We start from the raw sequence: 17,280 nt of genomic DNA, 5'->3' as shown, positions 1-17,280 counted from the left end.
CTCTGGCTTGTAAATTATCATGGTGAAAGTTCTGAAGATAAGTTGGGGACTAAGAAAACACTACCTCATAGAATCCTGGCAATAGCATATTTTTCACTCAATAAGGAAGAAACTACGCCAGTGACTAGTTAGAGATGTTAGAGAAAACGATTTAGTAGTGTTTCCTTAAATCCAGTAGCTCTTACTTTAAGTCTGCTAGCTCTTCCTTAATCCTCAATAATGTGGAGATCCAAGTACCAGATGGCTTTTCTCTTTCTGTTGGTTTAATTCCTACTGTTAGTAAACATTTGTCTCATTAGAAGGAAAAGGTATGCTCCTTACAGGTGGCTACATGGATAGTCTTAAAAGGATTGATAAATTATTTTGCAAAAGTCTGTGCTAATCCTAAAATAATTAGTAACTACTAATACAACTGCCACAAATATTAAGGGAAATTGTTTTGTTCAGAATTTGCCAACAGTGAAAATAAAGACTAAAGTAAGAGATAACTAAATTTTTTAATTCACACCTTTCTAAATATCTAAAGATATGCCAAAGAGAGAGAGAGCAAATAAACTGTGAAGGACATATATTTATATTTGACATAAAAATAAAGCTATGTAAGTGGTGTTTGCTTATATTTAAAAAACCGTTGTAGAATAAATCAATACAAATAAAACGAAACAGTTGAAATGGTACCTATAGGAGGAGGGCAGAAACAGTTGGAGGAGACAGATGAATACTAAATTTCTTAAATATGCTTTGGAATCATGCATATATTTTATATACTGTTACACAAAATGTAGCTTAATCAAAGCAAAAATGTAAATCCTAATAGTAATTGATATGGTTTGAACATTTTGTCCCCTCCAAATCTCATGTTGAAATGTGATCACCAGTGTTGGAGCTGGGGCCTAGTGGGAGATGACTGAGTCATGGAGGTGGATCTCTCACAAATGGCTTAGTGCCATCCCCTTGGTGATAAGTGAGCTCTCTTGTTCTCGCTCAGCGGGTTCACACAAGATCTGTTCATTTAAGAGTCTGGGACCTTTTCCTTTTCTCTCTCTTGCTTCCTCTTTTGCCATGTGATATATCACCTCCCTCTTCACCATCTGCCATGACTGTAAGTTGCTGAGGCCTCACCAGAAGTGGATGCCAGCACCATACTTCCTGCATAGCTGCAGAATTGTGAGCCCAAATAAACCTCTTTTCTTTATAAAAGTATACAGCCTCAGGTATTCTTTTATAGCAATGCAAACACTGACACAGAAAATTGGTATCAAGGAGTGGGTTGTTGCTATAAGATGCCTGAATATGTGGAAGCAGCTTGGAACTGGGTAACAGGCAGAGGTTGGAAGAGTTTGGAGGGTTCAGAAGAAGACAGGAAGATGAAGGAATGTTAATCTTCTTAGAGATTTAATTGGTTGTGACCAAAATGATGATAGTGATATGGACCATTGAAGGTCAGACTGACAGGTCTCAGGTAAAAATGAGACACTTATTGGGAACGGGAGCAAAGGTCACCCATGATACACCTTAGCAAATAATTTGGCTGCATTGTGTTCATCCCCTAGCAATCTGTGGAAATCTGAACTTGTAAGTGACGACCTAGGGTATCTGACAGAAGAAATTTCTAAGCAGCACAGCATTCAAGAGGTGATCTGGCTGCATCTAATAGCCTGCCATCAAATATGAGGGCAAATAAATGACTTAAAGTTGTAACTTATATTTAAAAGAGAAGCAAAGTGTAAAGATTTAGAAAAGTCACAACCTTGCCATATGATAGAGAAGGAAACAGCATTTTCAGGGAAGGAATTCAAGCAGGCTATGGAATAACCATTTCCGAGAGAGATTAGCATGACTAAAAGGGAGCCAAGTGGAAATGTCTAAGACAATAGGTAAAAAGCCTGGCAGGCATTTCAGAGACCTTAGAGTCAGCGCTTCTCATTACAGGCCCAGAGGCTTAGGAGAAAAGAATGGTTTCAGGGGCCAGGCCCAGTCCTGGTTGCTCTGCTCTGCCTGGAGACACTGTTCCCTGCATCTCTGTTTCCAGTCTTGGGTCAAGGACCCCAGATACAGCTTAAGCTGCTGCTTCAGAGGGCCCAGGCTGTAAGAGTTCGCAGCTTCCACATGGTGTGAAATCTGCAGGCACACAGAATGCAAGCATGAAGGAGGCTTGACAGCTTCCTTGTAGATTATAGAGAATATATCAGAATGCCCAGGCAGAAGCCTGCCACAGGGGCAGAAAGACTTTTCTAGGGCAATGCTGAAGGGAAATGTGAGGTTGGAGCTCCTACATAGAGTCCCCACCAGGGCACTGCCTAGTAGAGCTTTGCAGGGGGGCACTGTCTGCCAGTCCCAAGAATGGTAGAGCTACCACTAGCTTGCACCCTGCACCTAGAAAGGCTGTTGGCACTCAACTCCAGTCCACAAGAGCAGCCACAGGGGATGCACCCTGCAAAGCCACAGGGGCAGACTGCCCAAGGCCTTGAGAGCCCACTCCTTGCGCCAGTGTGCCCTGGATGAGGGACATGGAGTCACAGATTATTTCGTTTTGGGTTTTTTTTAATATACATTCTCTTCCTCCTCCTCCTCCTTCTTTCTTCTTCTTCCTCTTCTTCTTCTTGTTCTTTTTCTCCTTCCTCTTCTTATTCTTCTTCTTCTTCTCCTTCTTCTTCTTCTTTTTTTTTACATAAAATGTTTCAAGGAATAAGGATTATTTTGGAGCTTTAAAGTTTAATGTTTGCCCTGCTGGGTTTGGACTTCTGTGGGTTTTTAACTTACTCCTTTCTTTTGACTGATCTCCCTCTTTTGGAATGGCAATGTTTACCCAATGCCTGTACCACCACTGTATCTTCGAAACAAATTGTTTTGATTTTACAGGCTCATAGGTGAAAGGAACTTGCCTCAAGTCTCAGGTAAGACTTTGGATTTTGGACTTTTAAGTTGATACTTGGAGTGAGTTAGGACTTTGGGAGACTTTTGGAAAGGGAATATTGTATTTTGTGATGTGAGGATTTGAGATGTGAAGGGGCAGGGGTGGAATTATATGGTTTGGATGTGTGCCCCCTACAAATCTCATGTTGAAATGTGAACCTCCAATGGTGGAGGTGGAGCCTAGTGGGAGGTACTGGATCACAGGGGCAGATCCATCATGAATACCTTAGTGCCATCCCCTTAGTGATGAGTGAGTTCGTGCTCAGTTAGTTCATGCAAAAACTGCTGGTTTAAAAGAGGCTGGGACTTTCCCCTTTTCTCTCTTGGTCCTTGTCTTCCATGTGATATGCTTGTTCTCTCTTTGCCTTTTGCCATGATTAGAAACTTACCGAGGCCCTCACCAGGATCAGATGCTGATACTCTGCTTCCTGTTCAGCCTGCAGAACCATAAGCCAAAATACACCTCTTTTCTTTATAAATTACCCAGTTTCAGGTGTTCTTTTATAGCAATGCAAATGGACTAATACAGTTATGTATAGTATTGAACTATGAACTAAGAATCTGGTTCATGGCATAATCACACAGAAAACAATACTTAGTGACTCTTCTTTGAATAATTCTAGTAGGCTATACTTTAAGTAAAATAATAATAATATAATTTTAAAACTTTTTCTAGTAATCATATTGCTGGTGGGATTGGTGGTGGTGGTGTTCTGTTATTGTATGTATAATGTGAGACAGGGTAAATGAGTAATTATATTTCTATTTTTGAATACTGAGATTTTTGGTATGGGAGACAGAAGATAAAAATATAGAATTGGGCCGGGCATGGTGGCTCACGCCTGTAATCCCAGCACTTTGGGAGGCCAAGGCTGGCAGATCACGAGGTCAAGACACCGAGACCTGGCTAACATGGTGGAACCCCATCTCTACTAAAAATACAAAAAATTAACCAGGCTTGGTGGCATGTGCCTGTAATCCCAGCTACTCAGGAGGCTGAGTCAGGAGAATCGCTTGAACCTAGGAGGTGTAGGCTGCAGTGAGCCTAGATTGCACCACTGCACTCCAGCCTGGGTGACAGAGCAAGACTCCATCTCTCTCTCTCTCTCTCTCTCTCTCTCTATATATATATATATATATATATATATATGATTGATTAATTGCTAAACTTAAAGTGTAAGTGTCAGTATGAACTGCTGATAAATTGCGTCTTTTTTTTTTAAAAGAAATCCATATTTCCCAGTTCTGCTTGCTGAAAGACTTAGAAGCAATGATCAGTCCAATAACAATGCACACTTACATATCCCAGATTGCGTTCTTTAAGTATCACATCTCACTGAAAGGAGTCAGGGCTTGGAACATCTTTTCAAAGCAGGTATCAAAAATCTATTGAATATTACTAGGATCATATCAAAAGAGCTCAGATTATAAACTACATAAGCTTTATGGGCTAAATATAGGATTCTTTGAGCATCAGTAATTATAACACACTGGATTAAAACATATCAAGTATGTTTAATGTTTGGTTGTGTTTAATGACATTCGGGAACCTGCTTATTTTGAAAACTAGTAATTAAAGGGAAAGAATCAAGAATTTATCCTGTCTTTCCAATATCAGCTTTACCTCAAAGAATCAAATAGTTGTTGAGAGAAATTTCTTTGTAGAACTATTCCACCTGATAAATAATGATGGAATGATAAAATACCATCATTTTGCAAACTCTATTAGATTAATAAATCCAGGCAATAATCATCAATGTAACTAACATCATATAGGGTCAACCAGATATTATTTATCTCCAGATGATGTAAACAGTGCTATATATGAATTCTTGGGAAGAAAACAAACCAAAATCGAATCAAACATTTAGATGTAGATATCATTTTATAGGAAGTACAAGAGATGGAGGAGCAGATCTGTTCAATGACACCACAGGATGGAATTAGCAAACCCACATTGTGGGAAACTGTGCAGGACAAACAACCCAGTTTATGAGAGAAGGGGTGGAGGTGGAGAGGAGTGTCAGAGCCTAAAAATAAAAGGAGACTTCAGTGACTCATTCATCAGAGGCTATGTATGAACAATCAAACTATACAAGACATATATGTACTATTAGGAACGTCTGAATACTGACTAGATGTTTGGTAATATTGTGAAATTGCTCTTTGGGGTTAGTTATTGATATTATGTTTATGTTGAAAAGGGAAATACTTTTTTAAAAAAACATACATAAGCACACATATGATGCACAAATATTTCTCTAATATTCACAGATGATATAATAGGATATCTGAAATTTGCTTGAAAATGATTCAGAGAGAAGGCAGGTAGTGTGTTGGAATATAGGGGAAACAAGATTGGCCATGAGTTAATAGTTATTGAAACTAAGAGATGAAAACATATTGGTTTATTGTTTCAACTTTTGAACATATTTGGAATTTATCATAATAAATTTTTTATCAAAACCAAAATAGTATATATAAAGCATTCCAAAAATAAACTACCAATAATTGTTAACTAAATGATAACAGACTCTAGAACAGTCATAGGATAATATGATGAGTTTTCAGGATGGGAGTTTTTAAGTGATAAACCATATGGTGAACAAGATTTATGGATCTAAGGAAGACAGTGAAACCTTTGTTTATGTTAACTGTGTGCCTTTTTGAAAAAGTCATTTAGAAAAATCCTCACAAAGCAACTAGAGAATTGAACATGCCAAAATTTATGACAAACTATGAAGCTGAACTTTTACCAAGTTAGCCATGCCTCAAGAAGGTATACAATCTTCCCTGTAGCCAAACTCACACTGGAAAATTACCCTAGTCACTCAAATAGATTAAAAAAAAGTGACATCTTGTGTTACATCTGGACTATCAAACATTTTAAAACATAGATACATTTATTTGTATAGTTTCCTTTGAAATTAATAGAAAAAACACAAAGGAACTCAAATACGAACCCCTGACATAAATGTCTTCTGTCAAGAGAAGCTATTGCATTTCTGCAGATACAAGGAAGTCATTGATTCACCCGGCCTCAGTCAGCCAGCCAATCTCTTGAAAAGTGGCCATTGGAATTGCATGAAGCTTATAAAGCAAAACCTCTAAAACAGTCCTCTCTATCCCTACTGAGATTTGGCAAAATAAACTTCTTTTAATAGTTCTTGTACGTGCCTAAATAATTCCCCCTGGGATATTAACTTACCCAGTTATGAGAAAGAAGAAAGAAGAGGATACCACAATTTACATTTATCCACAGAGTCACTTGGAAGGTCATTAAGTGGTACCATATGGGGATGATGACATGTCAGTGTGAAGTGGCCTTTCTGCCTTTTCATTTGCAAAAGACAGAACCATGGAAAGCACACTGAATTGGCATTTGGATACTTGATATAAGGCCAAGATTCTACTACTTATTAGCTGTGCAACCTTGAGCTGTTCCGACTTGCCTCATCTATAAACTTAGAACTCCAGGAGTGGAAGAACCTAGTAATAAACAAAGTCTTGTTATTTCTCTTTAAACGTTTGCCACAGGTTTTGTGCCAGTGAATTTAACCATGCTTGACTCAATTTTTCATCAATAATAGGAAACACTTATTAAATTAAATGCCCATTAATTTCCAAGTACTGTGTATGCAAAGTACTAGGATGCAAAGATAAGTAAGAAGTACTCCTTCTGGCTGGGTATGATGGCTTACTCCTGTAATCCCAACACTTTGGGAGGTTGAGGCAGATGGATTGCTTGAGGACCGGAGTTCGAGGCCAGCCTGGGCAACATAGCCAGACTCTGTCTCTACAGAAAAATAGAAATAATAATAAGAGACATATTAATCCCTCCCTGAAATCCATCGGAGTTCACAAATGAGAATGGTAAAAATACAGAATGATTAAAGTGGTTTGATGTAGAATGTGCTGGGACAGCACAGAAAGTCCCCTTGGAGTAGTGTTTATTTATATTGGGCCTTTGAAAATGAATAGACTGTTACCAGCAGAGAAGGGCAGAGAAGGATGAGGTGAGAATAAGGATATTCAAGACAAAGGAAAGACTGAGAGACAGAATTCAAGAAAATCTGGGGATATTGAACAAACATCCCAAAGTGGCTGAAAATAGGTAGGTTGGGAAGAGACTGTACAGGGCCAGGACCACCCTGCTGTGGAACTGAGCTATGTCCTGTGGACTCTTAGAGGCCATCAGAGATTTTTCCACAAGGGAAGCCCAGGATCAGTTTGTTGTTCCATTCAATGGACTGATTGATTGATTGATCAATTGATTGACCTTCATTGACTAATCATCTACTCTTGCCAGCCACCATGCCAATATGACCCTATTTTTCCCATTCAGAAACAACATGGGCAGCTTTTTACAGAACACTAAGGGCATGGTTAACCCATGCTATTAATTTTGGCAAAATATAGCTGAAGTTGTTCTTAATTTATGCAATGACTTTTTAGGATGGGTTTTTATTTTAGATCTTATATGCACAAAATGTGAAGAAATCCTCCATGAGATTGTATGTAGAAGGATTTGTTCATTGTATAATCCCTGCCTCCAGCGCTTTCAAACCATTAAGATTAATTTCATTTCTTGAGTCATATCCAATTTATTTGTTTTCTGAAAGAGTTCCTGCAACTCCCAAATGTGTCTAACCTATTCCTTGAGAATATTTGAACTACCATAGAGGTATGTTTCTTATCTAGAGCTAAGAAAGCCTGCCCGTTTCTTACATCTTCAAACACAGCACTTGCTATTCAAGTCATCAGCTTCACGGAGATTACAAAGAAAGAAAAACAGGAGAAAGGTTGATTTCTGTCCCTGAGGGTTGACAATCTAGGAGGAGAGGCTGCACAATCACAAATAAAATGATTGAAAACACTTTGCTAAAGACATATTAAGAAGAAATCTGAAGGTGACATACTCGGAGCAAACAAGGTCCCTGAAACAAGATTTCAATATCTTTTTGGTGATGTCTTTCCTAGAACATTGTGCCTCTATCAATGCTTTTAAGATAAAACTTGCCAGGGAGAAAAATATTAACTATAATTTTACTTGGTAAATGCTATTATTCTAAATTTGAGCCCATCATGCCTGCCGTAATATAAACCTTTTTCTTCATCGAGTTATTCTTGGGTACAGAAAATTACCTATTTTCCCCTGCTTTTTATGCAGTCATTTTGTTAGGCACAAGTTCTGAAAACAAAATCTTCTAGAGGGAGTAGTCAACATGGCAATTTTCCCAGGATGATGAGAAAGATGTGGAAATAAAAGGGACAGCTCAATATTCTCCTCATCTCTACTTGGGGCATTCATGCTCGTAGGCATATAGGACCAATGCATATAGGGCCACGCAGACATAGTTTATAAACAGATCATTCTGACCCACAATCCCTGATCTACAATCCCCAAATCTCCAAAACTCTAAACATCAAGAATTTTTCTAATTCATTTGGTGACATTTGACCTGAACTGATATTTGTATATAGTATGTATTCCATTTAGTGTGAATATAGTTTGCTACAGAAATACAAATGTATTTGATTATAGAGTGCTGCCCCACACTCACTCAGCCCAAATATATGATTTATGTTTTATTTTATTATTTTAAAATTTGAAAAATTCTGGATGAAATGGAAAATTCTGTACTAGCAGTCATTGGAAGCACCTTTTATATGCAAAGTGCTCTACACACAGCATCTCATTCCATTCTCACAGTGATCCCCGAAGGAGGTATTATTATTGCTGCATTAATGATAGGGAAACTGAGGCCTGGAAAAGTTAAGCAATTCATCCAAGATCCCATACCTAGATAGTGAGGGAGCAAAAACCCAAACTCAGGTCTGCTTGTTTCCAAAGCTCAAGTTCATGTCACTCTGTCTAGGGCTTGTTGGCTGCACACTGTTCATCGTGTTCCTGTTTACCGGCTCCATCAAGCCATGGCCTCGATGGTGAGCAAAGGTTTCTATAATCTTCAGGGCTACGTGGATGCTAAGGGGAAGGAAGGTGTTGAGCATTTATGAAGAGACTGTCTTGTTGCCCCTTTGAACCATTAGTGGGCATCTTCTTGCCGGATCTACATTTTTATGCCAATTTACTGCCATCTAGTGGTTATTTCAATAGCAGTTTTACATAAAATGTTAGGATGACATATTTTTAACACGCTGGAGATTTGGTCCCTAGAGGTAGTACAAAAAATAAATAAATAAATAAATAAAAAGATGTGCAGGAAAAAGGAAACTAATCTAAGTAAATATTCATAAAACAAAGTAAATTTTAATTTTTCTATTCTTCCAGTAAGGGACTAGCAAGATGAATGGGTTTTGCTAAGGCTTTGTAAAATCTCATCTTTAAGAACCGAACTAAATAATCAGATTAAATCTCTATGTAGGCTGCTTAGGAAAATAAAATCTTTCTCTGAAAAGATTTCACCAGCCTTTCTTCAAAGATTGCCAGGGATTGTCTCTGCTCTAATTATAATACTTACAATGCAAATTGTTGGTTGCAATGTAAGTTCTCTTCATGAAATTAAAAGTAGTCATTCATATCCTCATTTGCATATGTTCCTCTCCAAGGCAGATAAACTCTCATTCATCTTTGGTAACAATAATATGATTTATAAATTTGAAGTTCAGACAAAAGAAATCAAAATATGCACATCAAAAGAAAAGGTTTTTGGCATTGTAAGTGCTTATTTAGTGTATTTCAGTTTAATAATATTTATTGAGTTTCTGGAAAGTCCCAAAAAAGATTCAAATATAGACTCAGCAGTTTCTTGGCCCAGTTTGCTTAGAACCTAGAGGAGAAAGATTGGCAACACTACAGTTCAGGTGACATGCAGACTGCACTGCAAGGGAGTCTGTCCAGTATGTTTGGGGACTGTAATAAAACAGGACCAAAATCCTGAAGACGCTCCCCAGCTTGCTGGTTTCAGATGTCAGAGACTGGGAGCTTCTTAACACCAAAACACCCTCTCAGATGAATTGGGATTAACCTGTAGTGCCTACTAAGGGGCCAAGAAGAACATTAAATTTGCTTTGTGATTGAAAATGCTTTGGTGAGCAATGCAAAGCCTTGTGCTGCAGCCCAACCTGTCAGGAGGAAATAGCAAGTGGATATCACGTGGATGTCAGGATCAGGTGAGGCTTCTACTACACATTGCCTGCAATTTAAACAGTCAGTCCTGTGAGAATGGAATATGCTAAAATGAAGCAGATCCTCAAAAAATTACTTTAACACTATGTGACTTAGAAAAAATAAGCCTTCTATTTGCCTTAATTATAAGAATGTTATGAGGGGCCGCCACCAGCCAGGGGATCCTAAGATTTAGTTTTTTTTGTTTTTTGTTTTGTTTCTTTTGAGACGGAGTCTCCCAGCTGGAGTGCAGTGGCGCGATCTCCGCTCACTGCAACCTCCGCCTCCCAGGTTCAAACGATTCTCCTGCCTCAGCCTCCCAAGTAACTGGGATTGCAAGCACCCGCCACCACGCTTGGCTAATTTTTATATTTTTAGTATAGATAGGGTTTCACCATTTGGCCCGGCTTCCTTTAACTCCTGATCTCAAGTGATCTGCCCCGTCTGTCACCCCCCGCCCCCCGCAGCCCACCCCTACCCCCAACCCCCCACCCCCACCCCGCACCAGACTGCTGGGATTACAGGTGAGAGCCACTGTGCCCGGCTTTTTTTTTTTTTTTTTTTAAATTAGATCCCCTAAAGTATTTTCTTTTTGAAAGCTTCACAATGTTCATCACAACTTCGTAATAGCTGATGCCCTTGTCTCTGCTATTTTTCCCCTTGGCATGTTTCCCTTATGCCTCTTGGTCTCTTAGTTCTTAACTATGATAGTGTCTAGCTTTGGCTCAAACATGTGTTCATGGGATCGCATTCATAGATTTCATTCCATCCAAAAGTCGGTAAAAATGCAGGACTATTGACTTTCCTTATTTTTGCCTCTGGATGTATGGTGGCCCCTAAGGAACAAAGGCAATAAAGGGCAAGACTCAGTACAAAGCAGAATAACCTAATAATTTGCAGCAGGAAAGTGCCACCCCGGAAGGGAGCTCTGGAACCACCACTCCAGGCAGTGTGTGCAGCTGGGAACAGACGGGAAGGCAGCCGCTCATTGCAGCCTGTGCCAAGCAAGGGACGCCTCAAAGTACGTAATTGTTCCACTCTTCGTGAAGACCAACTCCATTCTGACTTACTCCTGAAACATCTAAACCCTCATTCGAGAAACAGGACGTTCTCATGTAGGGAAGGCCAGCACACAGTGCGGCCCTTTGTCTGTTTGGAAAATTAAAGTAATAAAATTAGTAAAATCATTTCCACAGTTCCTAAAGTTTGATTAACGGCATCTAAGCCCTTTAAAAAGCAAGGCTTTGAATGAAGTTTAAAGCTTCATGATGTGTTTACTCAGGACATGTACAGGAGGCTGTGCTATAGGATGACAGACATAAGCACAATTTTCAGGTGACCTAGCTTGTTTGAAGGAAACAGTTTGGAAAATCGAAAGGGACAAATGTTAGGTGTGTCCTTTGGAAAATTTCCCTTCGTATACCAGTTGCTTGACTGGGGTTTCTTCAGGAGCTAGTGAGTAATCAATTTAGCATTGAGCTCTCAGAAAATGGCAAAAGTTCTAAAGAACAAGGGCATAAACCTATTCAGGAGTCACTGTAATTTCCTCAATTGTTTTTTTGTTAAAAATATTTTTTAAATGCCAGCACTCACCAACAGTGCAAAGAAAAAGTCATAAAAAATAAATTCCCAACCTACAGTGTGGACAGGAAATGGTGAGACAAAAATCAATTAAAAAAATCAGGTTTTGGCTTCCCTGGAGTTCCATACACCAACAATATCTGAAAATCTTTTAAAATGATGAAATCAGCAATGTCTGAGGCATTCCTAATCATTCACTGGTTTATTGGAAGCCTAGGAAAGTACATGAACAGCGGAGTGCTTGTCACATGGAGAATGTGAGGGTGAAGGTAATGTTGTAAATGTTTAGAACTTTTGTAAACTTTTGTGAACGTTTTAGAGAAACGACAGAAACTAAGCCTTCGTGTTCTGCTTAGCTTCCCTTTCCTTCTTTTTTTTTTTTCCTTCTCCAGCCTTGGAGAAAAGTGCACGCGCTCTCTCTCTTTCTCTTTCTCTCTCTCATACACACACACAAACACGCTCTCTCTCTCTCTCACATACACACACACACACACACACTCTCTCTCTTTCACATGCATAAGAAGTTCCATTTCATACCTCCAGCCCACAAGTTTCTCCTCAGCTCATATTCAACCCCGCCCCCCGCACCACCTCAAATCTAACGCAATCAGAACAGAGCAGTCTACTTTTGTCACCGTTCTGCCCGTTGTAAAGAATGACAACTTCATTCTTCCAACGGCTCAGGCATAAAGCTTTGGAATCATCCTTCATTCCTTTTTTTCTCTCAAAACCCATCAGCTCTGCCTTTAAAATCGATCCTGAATCCAGCTATTTTCCACCCGTGTCACAGTCACCTTGGCTCATTGCAATAGCCTTCCAACTGTTCTCCTGCTTCCCCAATTGTTGCCCTTTGATCTGTTTTCAAAACACCAGTTAGGACTGGGAGTGGTGGCTCACACCTCTAATCCCAACACTTTGGAAGGCCAAGGCAGGAGGATCACTTGAGGCCAGTAGTTCAAGATCAGCTTGGACAACATTGTGAGACCCTGTCTGTATAAAAAATAAAAAGAATTAGCCAAGTGTGGTGGCATCACATGTAGTCTCAGCTACTTGGGAGGCTGAGGTGGGAGGGTCACTTGAGCCTGGGAGGTGGAGGCTGCAGTGAGCTATGATCGCACCACTGCCCTCCAGCCTGGGCAACAGAGGGAGACCCTGTCTCAAACAAAAAAGCCACAAAAAAAGACACTGCCAGTTAGAATGACTTGGTTTCAATGTTAAGACAAGTCATGTCAAGCTGTTGCCCCAAATCTTCCAGTATTTCCCTTCCTGCTCGGTAGCAGCCAACTTCCTTGAAATGGCCAAAGGCCCTGCGCTATCACTGCGTTCCTGCTCTCGTGGTTCTCTGACCTCCTCTCTCCTGCTTTATTGTTCTCTCTCCCCGCTCTGGACACTAGGAACACACTAGCCTTGCCCAAGGGCTATACTGGCTTTTCCCGCTGCCTGAGACCCACTTTGCCCCAGACAGCTCCTTCCCTCCCTGCTCCTTTCTCTGTGGTACCTATCTTCCCTCGAGTATCTAAGATGCAGAACCCATACCCTCGCACTCTTTCATCCCCCTCCTTACTCTACTTTTTTCTTTGGAGCATCTGTCATCATCAAATTTATTGCGTATTTTATTTAGTTGTCTAACAGCTCACACTGTTAGAATGTAAAGTTCCAGAAATGGAAGGAATTTTTGTATTCCCAGTGCTCTGTCACTGGTACCTAGAGGGGTGGATCCAGGTTTATGGGGCCTGAAGCTTACATCTCTGAAGGATCTGCTTAAAGGAAAAGTGAACAGAAATGTACAAATACAAAATTAGGTATAAACGTGAATAGTTAGGATTAGAAATCACAGTAATTTTTTATTAAATTTTTCTTTTCTTAGAGACAGGGTCTTGCTCTATTGCCTGGGCTAAAAGTGCAGTGGTGAGATCATAGCTCACAGTGACCTTGAACTCCTGGGCTCAAGTGATCCTCCTGCATCAAGCCTCAAAGTGTTTGGATTATAGGCGTGAACCAGCATGCCCAGTCCAAATTATTATTATTATTATTGTTATGTTTTGAGACAGACTCTTGCTCTGTCACCCAGGCTGGAGTGCAGTAGTGCAATCTCAGCTCACTGCAACCTCCGTCTCCTGGGTTCAAGTGATTCTCATGCCTCAGCTTCCCGAGTAGCTAGGACTACAGGCACCCACCACCATGCCTGACTAACTTTTGTATTTTTAGTATAGACAGGGTTACAGACATGAGCCACCTTGCCCGGCCCCAAAATATTTTTTAAATAGCCAAAATTAACAAAAAAAAAGTCACAAAGTCCAGAAAAAGGACATAATATGTCCATTAATCAACTATTCATTTCTACAATCACTTTTCTCCACATTTTTGGCTATGTCCTCTTTAATCACTTCTTTCTATGCTAATAATTTTATAATTTTTTTCTGTACAAAGAATGGAAAAGTAGCTCAATCCTTCCTCTAGCATAGTTGAAAGTTTTATTTTGTTTTGTTTTGCTTATTTGGAATTGATTAATTCATTGCTTAGTTTGTATTAATGGTTCAGCTTTACAACTTGTTAATGGCAATGTCACATATGTTATTAAGATTGTTACCTGATTTGGAAACATGATCACCAGATTTCTTTCATGCAGAGCTATAGGAATTCAGGCCATTTCAGATATTTTGTGCAGTGACCAGTCTTAAATACTATGAACTGATGATACTCAGCAGTCTGTCATTGACATCCTCATTGCAATGGCCCAAGAGGAGTTTCATATTATCTTTGTCAAATCAATATTTCATAAAGATAAAACTGGCAGCTTCACACACAAACTCACTGTTCATTAGTGCACAACTTTATGCCCTACAAAAATAGAAAATCTTTTAAAACATATGTTATGTAATTCTTATCAAAAAGAAAACATTGTTTTGTGCCTTTACAATTGTATCTGTTGCATTTTTTTAGTATCTTCTTAACCAAAGAGAACGTCTGTTTTGACCGGGAGTCAATGAAAGCTGAATTTTCTACTTTCAGTTTTACATGAGTGGTGATTGGAAGGATTCTCCAGAGGCTGCCTCTGGCTAGTTTCCCCTCTACCACATGCCTAGTGTCAAACACTGTTGTATTAGTCCGTTTTCATGCTGCTGATAAAGACATACCCGAGATTGAGTAATTCATAGAGAAAAAGAGGTTTAATGGGCTTACAGTTCCATGTGGCTGGGGAGGCCTCACAATCATGACAGAAGGCAAAAGGCACATCTTACATGGCAGCAGGCAAGAGAGAGAATGAGAAAGAAGCAAAAGGGGAAACCCCTTATAAAACCATCAGATCTCATGAGACTTATTTCCTACCCAGAGAACGGTATGGGGGAACTGCCCCCATGATTCAATTATATCCCAACAGGCCCCTCCCTCAACACATGGAAATTATGAGAGCTACAATTCAAGATGAGATTTGGGTGGAAACACAGCCAAACCATATCAACTGTGGGACATATTCACAGTCTAATGTGACCTCTGGTCTTGCACTTTCATGCCAAAACCCTGGGTAGATTGATGCAGCAGGCGGTAAGAGCATGGCTGGAAATCTTCCTATCCCAGGACGGTTAGTAATGGCCTGACCACCCACAGAAGTGACTGGGAGCTACACGTAGAGACTCCATGAAACCCTGACTAAATGTGTCCTCAATCAGCTTTCCCTCAGCCAGAACCCCAACAATGCTTCTGCCCTCCATTTCCAGGAAACCCAAGGGAAAGTCTGAGAGGAAAGAGACAATGATCTTAACTGATTCTGGTGAAAAGGTCTTATTATTACAAGTTTTACTAAAACATCTGACCAAATGAGTACATTGACAGAGCCTCTCTCAAGACATTGGAAAGGGTCTGTGCAAATGTGGGGCCTTGAAGACCGTTCCCATTAGCTTCATAATAAGTTAACTTTTGACACTTAATAATAAATATTTCTTGAATAAAGGAAGGAAAGAATATGCAATTCCAATACTCAAATCCGAATCTCAGAAATCCAAAGGCCATGCTATTTCTGTAACACTGATGGATGTAGTACAACCTTCAGTGACCATGACGTCAAGCTACTCACCCACGGAGCTGTTGGGAATGCTCTCAGTATCCCCATAGTTAAGGGGACAAAGTTGTGAGGCAAAGAAGTTTGCAACCGAAGAAGTTGCAGGGATAGTATTTTAAAACTGGGAAACATTTTATTCATGCCCCTGGAACTGCCCTGGAGTCAGAGAGCCGGGAGTTGAGTGACTGCATGGCTTTCAGCAAGTTCCTTTACCTCTCGAAGCCTCAGATTCTCCATCTAAAAAAGTCTGGCCCATAGAAGGTAGTCAATCAATGGTGACCACGGGCAGGGCGCGGTGGCTCATGCATGTAATCCCAGCACTTTGGATGGCTGAGGAGAGAGGGTAGGAGGCCAGGAGTTCAAGTCTGCAGCGAGCTGTGATCACACGACTGCACTCCAGCCTGAATGGTAGAGCAAGACCCTGTCTCTGAAAAAATTAAAAATACGTTGCAGCCAACATTGTCACTGTTGTTGCTGTAAAGAAGAGCCTGCTTTAATACATGAATTGATTACTCACCTCACCTTCCTCTGGTCTCACCTCTAGAATTTGCCATTTCTTCTTCTTTAGCCCATGCCCCAAAGCAACCAAGATAGGGGGCAGAGGCAGGCATATCTGGCTGTCCCTTATGCCTGGTACATCTGAGCCCCAAGAATAGGGCCCCTCACATATCTGGAAATCTACATTTAAATTATGGTTTTCACTGTTTCTGCCTTCATGTTCCAGCGGTTCTTTTTGTCCACACCTACGAGCTTTTCCTGAAGCTAATCAAGCTCCTAACTGGCTGCCTTACTTAAGTTCTTTGTTGCCTTTTCCAGGAAGTTAGAGTGATACTAGAGAAGGAGGAAAAATATCTAAGCCAAAACATTTTTTCCTGCACACTAAGTAAGGGCAAATTTCAAAACCGTGGGATTAATGAGTTTTCACTAGATGCAGCCCACAGTGGGCCTCTGGTTGACCAGTCCCTGCTGGCTACATCCTTGGCCTTAAATTTCAGAAAAGAAAGTGAAATTGAAGTCTCATGTGATCCAAAAAGATCTACAATTACTGACAAAATATTATAGCAGTGAACAAAAAAGTTGCTGCCTATTAGGGTCAATGATATTCTTTGTGCATTATTCTTCATAGCTAAAGGTCTATTTTAGTTTAATTACATTTGAAGCTCTTCATTCATTTCATCTGTGTGGTAAAAAAAAGTCCCCAATTTATTTAGCTGGGGTGTTTTCAGTGGTCGCTGCAATGGGAAGGAAGAACTATTATGACCCTCCAGTAGGTAGATGTGGGAGCGTTGGTCGTAGCAATGACAGATGCATCGCTCGACTCTGTCACTGTCAGGTACAAATGGAACTCATTGACATCAGATGTAAATGAACACATAGCCATTGCAAAAGAAATCTGGGGAGCCCTATGTCAGTGATATGAAGATTTAATAAAAATATAAGGAAATTATTTGGAAAGCAAAAAATGTGTACTAATAAAACTGTCTCTGAAATTTATATGAATTTAGAGGCAGATACAGAAATCTATTCCAATTACTGTCACTTTTGTGGACCAGTAATTTTAAAATAAAATGAGCCTTTCCTTTGGAGCATTTGA

This window comes from Aotus nancymaae, unplaced genomic scaffold, assembly GCF_030222135.1.
Source record: "Aotus nancymaae isolate 86718 unplaced genomic scaffold, 86718_ANA_hifiasm-v0.15.2.pri h1tg000020l, whole genome shotgun sequence".
NCBI lineage: Eukaryota > Metazoa > Chordata > Mammalia > Primates > Aotidae > Aotus > Aotus nancymaae.
Note: the sequence above shows the minus strand (reverse complement) of the source record.